This window comes from Carassius gibelio, chromosome A22 (genome assembly GCF_023724105.1).
Source record: "Carassius gibelio isolate Cgi1373 ecotype wild population from Czech Republic chromosome A22, carGib1.2-hapl.c, whole genome shotgun sequence".
In the NCBI taxonomy this organism is placed as follows: Eukaryota; Metazoa; Chordata; class Actinopteri; order Cypriniformes; family Cyprinidae; genus Carassius; species Carassius gibelio.
In genome coordinates this window covers 7365525-7379238 of record NC_068392.1, presented here as the reverse complement: position 1 = coordinate 7379238, position 13714 = coordinate 7365525, and the positions used below count along the sequence as shown (strand labels likewise).

Below are 13714 nucleotides of genomic sequence, written 5' to 3'. Positions count from 1 at the left end.
TCAGACTTGCAGCCTAATTATGACTGAATGAGAGAGGTAAATGTTTGAGTATATTTAAAATGCACTTCTTTTCTAAGTATTCACTGCTCTTTTTCACACAGCAGGTTTTTTGTGTGTGTCCCAATTTTTTTTTTCTGGACAACCTTCTGATGGATTTTACTTTAAATTGTGAGTTCCATTCAGGTTTCATGCCATTGGCACTTTTTTTTCCGAAGGATTGTTTACAATTTCACAGCATAAGCTATAAAGCTTTTTCCCAGTAAATAATAAAATACAATGCACTGCAATTTTATTCTGTTTTATCCTTATACTTCGTGAAAATATGTTCTCAAAGATTCCTTAAGCTTTGTTTGGGATGTTAAACTACTTTAGGAGCTCTAAGGACTGCCATGGTGAAAACAATATTTGAAATCTCCTTGTGAATTTTGCTAGAGTATGGGTCAGTGTTTTGATTGCAGAAGAGTTCGACAAAGGATTACTAACAAAATAAAACTCCAGGTATATTTTTGATGAGGATATGACAATGCAAAATGGTTAAAATCTCTTAAAAATCTATGCTGAATGATAAAGACCCTTTATTAATAATTTCCTTGGGGAAAAAAATGGAAAAAACTAAAATATAAGTACATAAACCTATTAATCGATTAATCGTAAAAATAATCGACAGATTAATCGATTATCAAAATAATCGTTAGTTGCAGCCCTATAGAAAAGCTAATCGCTAATATCTAACAAATAGCTAATCCATTAAAAAAAAGACTCACGCCGCTCCGGAGGGCGAACAAAGGCCTCCTGTAGCAAATCAATGCATTTTTGAGAGAAATATATCCATATTCAAAACTTAATAATCACTTTAATCTAGCTTGCGCTCACAGTTGTAAATGAAGCAGTTCCGGGGGAATGTCATATGAGGTCAGCTTTGAGGTCAGCTTTGCGCATTTTGAATTTGGATATTTTTCTTACGAAAATGTGTAAGAAAAAAATGTCTGTACCATCTGTGTTTGTATTGAATGTAGGCTACTTACTGTGCAGTTACTGCTGTTAATTTCAGATGGTTACGGTTATTGTTTTCAATAGCCAAAAGCCAGTTGGCTTAAATACCAAATAAACATCTTGTGCACACTTTCCTTCTTTCTTGTTTGATGCTTAAAGATAAAAAAAAAAAAAAAAATTGTATCGGAATCGGCCATGAAATATTATGATCGTGCATCCTTACCTAAAACATGCATTTTCCACAAACATGGACGGAATGACATAATGCAATGCACAGCAACAATCAATACTAAACTACAAGAACTGTTCAATAGACCTGGAATCGGAAACAAAACCCCCTATTCCCATAAAGCAACATTCCCATAACAATCAGCCAGAAAGATGTTTTAAACCATCCCTCGACAACATGAAACACTGGTAATCCACACCTCTCGGGTGTCCCAAATGAAATGAGAAGTCTTATCTCGGATGTGGCACGTAACTCACAGAAGATGAATGGAAAGCACTTCAAGCTGGAGGCCAGGGAATTTAGATGCTCTTAAGATACATTGTTAGCTCTGCAGAAACCTCATGATGTTAAATTCAAGCACTCCTCCGTAATCATCGTTCTTCAAACAGCTACATACAGATAAAATGCAGTATTTGGTTGAATCGATCAATTCAAACATGGCAGCATTACCACATCCATATTCCATATAAAACCAACCCTTCCGTCTTGCGTTAAAACACCGTCGTTTCAAATGAATTATTACATTTCCAAAACATGGCATTGGGGGAATATTTGAGATAATGTGGCACATTATGGCATGTGGTTATAAAATGTTATTATTAGTTCCATTGATGATCTGAAGGAGTTTATATTACTTTGACAAGCTAATTGGGTAAAGAAAGCGAGTGGGATTTCCGCCAAAGTCTCATCACATGGTAAATAGGACCACCTCATGTATATATATGACCCTTCTGCGGAGGACAAAGCAATTTCTCCCTCCACTGCCCTGCAGTCCATACTTCACCACTGACTCTAAAACAAAAGGTTTACTCAGGGAAAGTGCAGAGGGGTGTGTGTGGAAGATAATATTTCAAAGAGCCCATAAGAGGTTAATTTCAGGAGTCGACTAAATGACCGATATCATTTATCATCTCTGCGTGAATAGGTCATTCGATCTGACAAGGTTCAACCACCACAAATGAGTCTGACATTACAGGCCTCTTTATCAAACATATTCCACAAAAAAACTATTTCTTTCTGATTTAAGGATAAGTCAAGTTTGTGAACAAATTAAAAACAACCAATAAATAAATTTGTACAATTAATAAGGTTAACAATTTTTTTTCTAGACTTTTTTTATACACACATACATACAGTATACATATGTGCGCTCTCTCTCTCTCTCTCACACACACACACCTTTATATATATATTTAAAAAAAGTGTATGTGTAACAAAGTCCGTAAATCGTGACGGAGAAAGCAGGAACTGGCAAACATTTAAACGTAAAACTTTAATAAACAAATAAACAAACAAAAAAGAAAGTAAAAGCGGCAGCCCCTCATGGAAAACAGTTGCATAAAACAACAACATACAAATCCAGGCCTGGTCCTCTCTCGTCCAACACGGACTACGTTCACATGGACATCAGTGAACTAATAATTTACCTTATTCTAAATAAGCCAATATTATGATTATGGTCTTTACATGAGTTGCTTTTAGAATATTCTTATCATGTTCCCATTTTATATGTTATAGTGCATAGATCAATTAATGGCACACGTCATTACATCACCACGTGACGCCATCAGACGTCCCCTCAGAAATTTCACGTATAAACATAGTTTGTCTTCATGATTATGCCATATACAGGTTTGGGTATTTCATTTTTTATTTTATAAAAATTGGTGTTCCTGTAGCTCAACTGGTAGAGCGTTGCGTTAGCAAGCAAGCTAGCGCAAGGTTGGGGGTTTGATTCCCCGGGAACACATGATAGGTAAAAATTGATAGCCTGGATGCACTGTAAGTTGCTTTGGATAAAAGCATCTGCTAAATGCATAAATTTAAATTTAATTTAAAATTTAATAAAAACTTCAAGTGCAGTTGATTATTTGTACGTACATACGGACGATGGCGGTGCTGAAGTCCTACACAACAGTAATAAAGTGATTAGTGTGTTTACAAGGCTATACTGCACTTCAATAACGCGACTAAAATAGGAATACTCCACGTCTTAATTTGATTTCTGTTTACTTCGATAATGACTTTAGCCGGATTAATTTAATCAAAATAGTCTGTTTACATGGTAAATTCTTAACTAGAGTATTGTCTTAATTATGTTAAAATTGGATTACTGCTTTCCATGTATAAGTACTAGCTGTCAACACAATGTTGCAAGCCAAATTCAACTATGTGCCACATGTACAAGCACCTTATAGTTTTCTCACTGTGCCAAAGCATGTGCACTAACTCTCAAAGGAGAACAATCTTATTGTGATTTCAATTACACTCAGAATTTAATTTGCATATATGAATACACAAAAAGAAACAATTCAAGGACAGTGAATTTTGTTCCCAAATGTACCTCTCCAAATGCAGAGGAACGCAATGCCAGATTTCATTTCTGGTGGGAGGTCTGGATTAGCCAAGGCTTAAACAAAGTCCTCTGTAAATGAACGGTGTTGTTTTGTGTCAGGTGGGGCATTTCTCTCAAGAAACGCTCTACACAATGAAGACTTGCACGCCCCCGTCCGTCTTCACAAACACCACCAAACACTCCGACTTTCAGAGGCGTTTAGGGGATTATAAGGACTGAATCTGTGCTGACTCCCAATTAATTATGAAACACAATGAAACACTATTGTGCTTGTGGAAACTGATGACGACTGTGATTTTTTTTTAGCTTTGTTCCATTCCTCAGGGAGAAAGAACAGTCATAAGATGTAGACTGCAGCACTGCAGAAGCCATGCTTCCGGGTGCTAACAGACAGATTCAGGAGATAAGCTAATGCTTATTGTGTTGCTGTCAGTAAACACGTCTACAATCATTTGTCCAAATCTTTCTTTCAATGTTAGATCCAAAATATACTATGAATGAAATCATTCTAGCTAGGCAAGCTCAGTTTGATGCTTCAGAGCAGGCAAGAAGGGCTGCTCGATTCATCAAAATAAAACATTTTAATATCTGTTTGGTAACGCAACGTGATAAACGCCTTACTACAATTTTAATGAAAAGCACAAATTTGTGGTCTCCCTGCGGTTTTCCGGCAAAATAAATGTATGATGGTTAAAGTAAAAATAAATAAATAAAATGAACAAAAAAAAAAAAAAAACATTAAATCAATTCATATTAACTAAAATGTAAATAATTAATATTAGTATTGAAATTTTACAGTTGTAATATATTAAAATATTATTCTGCAAAATTGGGCATCCAAACGCAGCAGACCTGGATTAAAAAAAGAACAACAACAACAACAAAAATCATAAGTTTGGATTTTTTTTTTTTTAATTGCAATGTTTAATCAGAAAATTCTTAATTAGATTCTTCACATTGCGTTCTCAGTGTTGCCACAAGGGGCGCTATAGCAATCTTACAGCATATATTTTCTTTTTAAATTGGAAATAAATATGCTAACCAATATATAATCTTTTGTCATGAAAGGCAACAGTTTAAAGAGAATATTGCGAAGAAAGTTAGCTGAATTCACCATTTTATTTTAAGCTAACCGAATAAACTTATACTACAAACTAAAGTATAACAAGCTAATTAAACTTTGACTCAACAGGAAGTTTTAAATCTAATCGACAATTATTTTGTTGGATGACTACAAGGAAAATTTCATTGTAGAAAGTTTTCAGTCAGAATTTGCTAGTCGCAGTAATGAAGAAACTGCAAATACCACATTGAATGAAACATTACAAACTGAATCACTCAAAATAAACAAACTCTGATAATCTTTGGTCTATTTACAACATTGAAAAATAACTTATTACACTTGTAGTCAATCATCACGACCCATCTAGAATATATATACACACTCAACAAAACCAAAAGCTGGCGTTGTTTACGTTTGCGCACTTCGTAGAGTATTAATATCGTTTCTGACTAGATTTCTTCTTGTAACTGGACATGAGACTCCCTAAAGGACGTGATTCCAGTGCTTCAGCAAGCACATAATCATTTATTTTCTGAGTTTTCACTAGTGTGTGCATGTGTTCGGGAGAGAGTGAAGTCCTTGGTGGGAGGAGAAAGCCTGCAGAGACTAACTAGAGCAAAACCATCGAGTCAAACCTAATTATTATAGCACACACACACTTCTCTGGAGACCAGTGCTGACAGGGAGCCAGCATCCCTGCACATCCATCATTTAACATGTTCATGGTGCAATGGAATCATATTTTACATTACACACCAAATGTGGCCTGAAATTAAATAAAACCTGAAGCGCATGATGTCTGTGTGTATTTTCTGGCGTGTGTATATTTGGCTACTGGGGTGGTGCTGTCTTCGCTTCGCTTCATCTTGCATCACTCAACCATGGAGATATTTTTCACCATTTCATGATGCAACCACCATTTTTGATGTATCTAATGCAGTGATGAAGTGCCAAAAAGTGTCAAATACTATTTTATAAAAAAAAAAAAAAAAAAAAAAAAAAAAAAAAAATGGAAGATATAGTTTTAGAGTGTCTTTTTGTGTGTCTATGAAATATCATTAGGTTGAATAATCTAAGTGTTATTCTGAGTGTTTAATTGATATATTATTGTAATATTTTATATAAATAAAAAATATTATTGAATGATTTATATTTAATATAATTATTGTTCAAAATAATTGTTAAATAAGTTAGTAATAATTAAATTGAAAAGTATTTTTATTTTTATTTACAAATATGATATATTTTATATATGTTATATTTTATTAATAAAAATAGTAATAATATTTAATATAAATAACTTGTAACAATTATATTAAACAAATAATTTAGTAACATTTCTGATTGTTTATACAATTTTTATATTTTATATTAATATTTAAAAAGGTACATATAGTTTTTGTTGTTGTAAAATTGATACTAAATTATTAATATTATTATTATTATAAACATTTAGCAAAATTTTACATAAAATAACTACATGCACATATGTAATAAATATATTATCTATAATCAAAAATGTAATAATGAAACATCTTATAATTAAAATTTTAAATTGATGTTATTAATTTTTATCTTGAAATTATTTAACAATGTATGCTGACATTTTATTTGAATAATTCTTTCAAAAAACTATTGTCAAATAATTATATTAAATAAATATAAATTTCAGTTATTTATTTTATAGTTTGTAATACATTTTACATTAATATTATTAAATTATTTGTCATAATTATTTACCACATAATAATAATAATAATAATAATGCAGATTATCTGTGATAGTCAATTATCTTTACCAACAGCCACAATGACATGCACAAAAAAAAGGATAAAATTCTATGTTTCATCAAAATCACAAGTGGAATTGATTGGCCATCTGCGCTTCTAGATATCAGTGTCACCATTTAGAAATCCACAGTGCTTCACCACAAATGTTGACATTTTTTGCACTGCAGGGTGTATCAGGGCGTCCCTGATGAGAAAGTCCAAAATAAATTGTGTTTAGCATTAATGAAACTCAAGCTGACATTTCAATCTCTCAGTTATTTGGATAGAACCAAACGCCTGATTGGCTAAATTCCAGAACAGCGCCAGCCAATCAGACTCCTCGTCTCAGATATCAGACCGCCTGCATCTCAAATGCATGTATTGTACGATGCCTCTGTAGAGTCTTTCTCAGATGCCAATATGTCCCTTCTAGCTAGAAAACAGATGGAAATGCAAAGGATATGATAATGACTAGATTTTCCGATTAAATGAAAATCATTTAGAAATTGTCTAAGTTGAGCACACAGAGGAATCTCTGACTTTCACAGTTGGTTTGCTGTGACTTTATCTAGGAAACTCTTCATTATATGGTGTGTGCTTGTTCTGGTCAGACATGCATTCAACATCAGAAGCTTTCATTAACTAAATGATCTATTATCAAAGCACAAAAAATAACATTACATACTTTTCTCCTCATAAAAGTGTGACGTACTTAATGCATTCGATTACAGCAGCCTTCTAAAACAGGTTTAAGGGCGAATATCTCAAAACATGCACATCTTAATAATAAAGAATTATTTAATATAATTCAAATACATTTTTAATAGTGCTTACATAAAATAATTACAATAAATAAATATAATCATTTAGTTATAATTATTTAAAATTCACTAAGTTACTTATATATTTTATATAAATATTTAATAATACAAATTACAAAATTATTTGTTTACCATATAATAATAATAAAACAACAGCAAAAATGATTTATTATCTTTTTCATATGTAATATACTTTTTATACATTAGATAATAATGTGGGTTGAATATAAATAACATTAAATAATTATAAATATAAATTATATTAATATATTAGAATGTTTTCTATTTGCTTATACAATATAACCTAATTATTTAATTTATAACTATTTACCAGATAAAAAACAAATGAAAAAAATATATATATTTAGCTTATTTTTTATTTAATATGCTTATTTTATAATAATTGTGAACAGATACAGATGATTTGTGCTTTAAATTAGAGAAACTTATAGCCACAAAAACACGATGAGAAAAACTACAAAAGTACCTAAATAAAATCACATCTTTTTCTCTTTAAGAAAGTGGAAGGTACTTTATGAAAAGTTTTTAAAAAACAGGACGAAGTGCAACATTTCTCAAAACTTGTCCAGAACATCTCAACAGACCAAATGGAAAACTACGAGAAATAAGATTTTTGCACACAAAAAATGAAAAGTACATGATAAAAATTGCCATTTGGGAAGGGTCAGGCATTCGTCTGGACAACGGCTCTGTTTACAGCAACAGGAAGTGGCCAAACTATGACAGGAAGTGCTCTGGATAGACTGAAAGAGTAAAGAAACAGAGACACAGCAACAGAGGAAAAGAGAAAAAGAAAGAGAGGAAATGCTTTGCTGATGAGTAGCTCCTGCTGTGCGGTGTATCTCAAGCCCACCAGCTTCCAATCAGTTTCCACAGACTGGAATTTAATATCATTCCTCAGCTGATAGAACATAAACAGCACAAGATTCTCACTCATAACCCTGGGCTTCCTCTGGGCCAAATACAGGAAGCAGAAACGCCACAGAATGCAGACAAACTACAAGCAAGCACAATACAACAGCACTATAACACATACCCGTCACATTTCATCCCAAACTATTTAAACGTATCTCACTTATAATAAAATCACTTTTAAAATAATATATATTAGTATTTCAGACAATTTTTTTTTCACAAATGCTAAAAATTTAATAAATCCGTTTTAAAACAGGTTCTCGTAAGATTATGATGTTTATATAATTATATTTTATGTATTATTATATTGTATATATATATTACACCTCGCTACTGTAATTTGTGAATTCATTTAAATTCTAAATCCCATTTTAACAGGAATTAATATTCAAAAATGACATGAAAATTGCACAGACCCCTGGTTGAAATAATATCTCTAAAATATATAATTAGCACAAATTATACATAAACAACAATACATATTCCACAATTTAAAATCATAATTTGACAGCAGAAAATTATTTATTTCCTTGAAAATAATGTTACAATTAAAAAAAATTATATATATATATATATATATATATATATATATATATATATATATATATATATATATATATATATATATATTGCATCTAAATATCATTTATTTAATTAAATTTCAGGCACACACACACACACACATACACAAAAGAGCAGTCCTTGATTCGTTTCATGCTCCAACTTGAGCTAAAATGGACCAAGATGGCTAGTTTATATATAAACACATCTGCGGCTGATGAATCATCAGGAATCAGAGGGGTTAGACGACAGGCTCATGTGTGAGTCCTGAAAACAAACCGCCCAGGTCTTGGTCCTGATCCCGGCTAAAAACACCCACTGATAACATCAACAATACACTCCCTCATCCCAACACACAGAAAAAGCTAAAGAGAGTGTATAATTCTAGGGTATTCTGAGTAATACTTACCCTTAGCTCAACTCAAACTAGCGGCTTTCTTTAAATATAGTATCATAACGCAAACCGTCTATAACAGTCATTCATATTGGGAGAGCTACGGGAATGGAAAGGCCATTTGGATGTGAGCTGAACTAGATCAGGCCTGCTTGCATCAGGATAAATGCTGTAAAAGCCACAATTTACTTACAATGTATTCTCTCCTCATGGCCAACTCTGAAACATAAATCCTCGTAAAACTATCTGCCATTTTGTGCCCTGGCCTTTTTTCACAGTCTGCTGCCATCTGACTCTCATCTGATTTTAACACTTCTGTTCTAAGCTGGACTAATATGGCGTTATGTACAGTGGACACTACACAAATAACAGAATGAAGGGTTCTGCTTTAAAAACCACGTTTGGGCTTTGTTACAAGCTTAGCCCTGGACAGCATGTTAAGTACTTTATTTTATTCACTTTGATACTTTGGACAATGTCTCACACCAGACAGCATCTGGGACATATGGACACTTAACATTTCTGTTTTAATTTATTGTGGTTTTACAGTTTGTGTGTCTATTTTTTTTTTTTTTTTCAGGACTTTTTGATTTTTTTAGTGGTGATTCTTAAATTAGCAAGTTGTGCTAAAGGTTGCCATTTAAAAAGTATCACTTTTTCATCGTCCATTGCACGAATTTGGACAATGAGTATCGCACAGTTTTCTTTTCTATATGAGGCAGAATGTGTGACAATTTATGTTATACTTATATATTTTTTTAGTTTTGGTATTAGTATGCTGTGCTAAAGGGTAGGTTAAATCAGGGGTGCCCAAACTCAGTCCTGCAGAGTTTCGCTCCAACCCCAATTAAACACACCTGACGCAGCGAATCAAGGTCTTACAAGGCAAATAAATAAATAAAATAAACTTCCATGCAGATGTGCATTTTCCAAAAGCATTGTTTGCTAACTTTAGTTGTTAGTTCCATTGAACTCGATTGGTGTTGAAGGAACTTGCGACAAAAGTTGTTTTGGGAAACGCACCGCAGGTGTATTGGGGAAAGTTGGAGCGAAACTCTGCAGGACACCGGCCTTCTGAGTTTGGACATCCCCGTGTTAAAGGTTTTTGTTAAATGTATCAAAAAAAAGGAGACTACAGCAATATACATTTCAGACTGGGGATTTTTTTAAATGTGTTTTATTATTTATTTTTGGTGGTTTTACAACTCTTTAAAAAAAAAAAAAAAATCCTCCACTTTTGGTATTTTTAGCGGTAATTAAATTTCGGTTCTGTGCTAAAGGTTTTTTTCTGAACAACGCGAGACAGAATCTGTGAAATTTCATTCATTCATTGTAGTTATTTTATTATATGTAGATACTGTCGTCATACTCATTTCAGAGTTTTGGAGGGTTTTTTTTCCATAATGATTATTTATTTTTATACTTATTTACTTTTTTGTGTGTGAAATTAGCATGCTGCACCAAAAATGTAGCTAAAGGAGCTTCTTTAAAATTTTAGATGGATAATTTTGAATTTTAAGTCTTTTTTTATGACGTGTCATGTAAAAGAACTCTACAACTCATTTTTTAAAGCAAAAACTCTTTTCACTGAGAAACATGTCCGATCGGGATCAGGTGATTTTGAACAATGAAAACATACACAACTTCCTTAGTGATTAGTAAAATAAAAAAAAATGTATAGCCTGAATGCACTACTAAATGCATACACGTACATGTAATTGCTGGTCAATTATGAGAGACAATAATTTCGACTTAGTTCGTAAAACATACATTTTTCATTACGTTTACGATAATGCACTTACAACAAAAGTCTACAACATGGCTCATTACTAATATTTAAAAGCAAAAATGCCAAACTTGTACCCCAAAACCTACACAAAAAGTGCTGCATGAGCTGTAAAGTATTTTCTAATCATAACTAGATGAACGTCTTGTTATGAGATAGCAACATTATAATTATTATTATTAGAGTGGAGTTTGCAAATAACAATGTTTTACGTCGCGTTCCACTCTTTCATCCTTGTATCATTCAAAAGCTATCAGTTTTACTGTCACTACGTCTTACATGGTTATAAATTAGCACACACAAGGTTAGCAAGTTATTATAATCGCACTAGTCTCATCATGTTAACACCTATAGCTGTTAAAGTCTCAAGGCCACTTGATATCCTAGACAGCAAATTATCAACACAGTTAACCTGCACTGAATCTGGATCTGTTGTAACATAACTTTTCAAGATTTTGAGACGTTTCCCGACTCAACAAAAGTATTTTCACTACAGACAAGCTTATGAAAAGAAGGCACACACACACACACACACACACACACACACACACACACACACGGTGATCTAAAGTAGCAGCAGCCATTTGTTCTGCAGGCCATGAATTTTTAATACGCCACGTAACTTGAAAATAAATTGTTAATATAAGAGGGGGAAGCTGTGGAAACGAGGCAGAGTTATGCCACAGGTCAATCCCGTTCCATTCAAAGTCTGAAAGGAATGTGGAAAGGGGAGAGAGGAAAGGGAGAAGGGATAGACGGCTGGGAATGGGAGCGGAGAGGGATGTGGGACGTTGTGACTATCAAACACTGATAACCACGGTAACAAATATGTAACAAACCATAATGAAACTGAACCATTAGTTTCTGTAATTCTGTAATAACAACTGTAATCAAATTTATACACCACTGGAAAATAATTTGCACTAAGAAACAACTAATAAATGTTACTATTATAAAGAAACAGCAAGTAACGCACCTGTAAAGTGTACTACAATCTTTGTTTTAATTACATCTTTGAGAAATCATTTTTACAGTGCATATTAATAACTTTTCAGTAGTAGCAACTACAGTTATTATAGTATTTTGGCATAAACCTGTATATTTAAAACGGTTTTTGGCAACTTGGAAGAAACAAGTTTGAAGAAATCAATGTAAATAATCAAAAATGCTGATATTTTATGTATTTTTACAGGAATAAGCGGTTCATAAGGGAAATTCTGTGAACGTCCAATTCCATATCAAGTAATGAAACTATTCACAATCAATCAATCCATCCATTAAATTGGTTTATTCAATCAATAAATTAAGATTTTTTTTTAGTTCTAAAACATTTACTATTTATGTAGTAGCTATAGTCCACACTTCACATTGCCTTAATATAATCTGCACATTTAAGTTTACGCATTTAAAATCTGAAAACATCTGATGTATGTTCAAATTGATGTTTGTAAAAGCAGCTGAAATGTTACAAGAAACGCATGTTCAACAAAACACTGAGCGCTGAGACAGTAACGCAAACATTTCGGAGGTTTGGAAATATAATCCGAGTATATTCAAAAGCAGCCAAGAGGATTAAGAGGCACAAAAGCGCAACGATGGCTTAAACTCACCTCTGCATTCCTGTTGTGTTCATCCAAAGCAGCGCGCAGTTGTGGTGTTGAGTTGGTCACTTCACTTTGTGCTCCTTTGTGGCTCTTGGGCAAACGCGGCTCACATCGCACCGGGGCGGGGCCGGATCGCAGGTGACGTCACGGAGAGGGGCGGGGATTCTGAGACGGCTGGGCGGAGACTGGAAGCCGGTGGCTCGCCATCTGTCACCGCGGGCTCTGCAATGAAAATCACTTTCCCTCTGGCGTCTAGAGTATTCCTGATCAATTATTCATTTCACTGAGTGATGATGCGGATGATTTTCATTCTATCCCCTACATCAAGCTTTCCATCACTTTAATTCGTATGCTCCCAAGAACACACTGAAAATATGATAAAGTAGCCTATCAGTTCTGAAATAATGTTATGTTAAATATAAAACATATTAATGACATATTTTAGTGGGATTGGATTCATTTATTTATTAACAAATCTAATCTGTTCAATGAAGAACACATTTCAATTCTGTTATTAAAATAATCTTTATTTTGTGGGGCATACATTAAAATTGTCAAGGTGGTGTAATGATATAAACATGGTACTAAAAATAATAAAATAATAATAATAATAATAAGATAACATTTAAAATTTTGACCAAATAAATGCTGAAATCATTGAAAAGGGATATTTTGGTGTGTTTTATTAAAAGAATCAGAAAAGGAGAAGCAACTGTAAAAAAAAAAAAAAAAATACTGTAGACTGTCTGGTGTGTTCGTGCGCAACTTTTTTTGTCCCGATACATTTGGTGTGCCCCTACTCTAATAGGTCACAAGACACTGGCAACATGAGGAACTTAGTATGTCAGTAGTATGTTACATTTTTAACGGTCACAAAGCAACTATTTATTCAAAAGAAGTAACTGCGCAGAGACTGCAATTTTGGATGCAGCCATGGAGTTTGTTGAGTATAACCAGCATGAAGGCAGCCATTTTGTTGTCATGTGACTATGAACAGGAAGTGATCTCAGGAAGTGCCTCCATTCTAATGCCGTGTTCCAGTGTTTTTACAACCTTCTAGCCATGAAAGTGCACTGGAACGGAAGTAAAACCGTGACTTCCCTCCCGTGAACTCGTACTAGATCGATGTACTCCCAGTTCTGAGTTCTGATGTCACATAGGCCACGAAACAACTAAGGCAGTCCCTACTGATAACATTGCCT

General features: G+C 33.4%; 1 protein-coding gene across 1 annotated transcript in view; it reads right to left on the bottom strand.

Annotated features, from left to right (window-relative positions):
- The window catches only part of LOC127942717 (SH3 domain-binding protein 4-A), a 29791-nt gene extending 17086 nt beyond the window's left edge, over positions 1-12705 (bottom strand). The window contains exon 1 of the mRNA XM_052538632.1: positions 12519-12705. The gene's annotated coding sequence lies outside the window, so the exon portion shown is untranslated. The remainder of the gene's footprint in view (positions 1-12518) is intronic.
- Positions 12706-13714: the final 1009 nt, after the last annotated feature.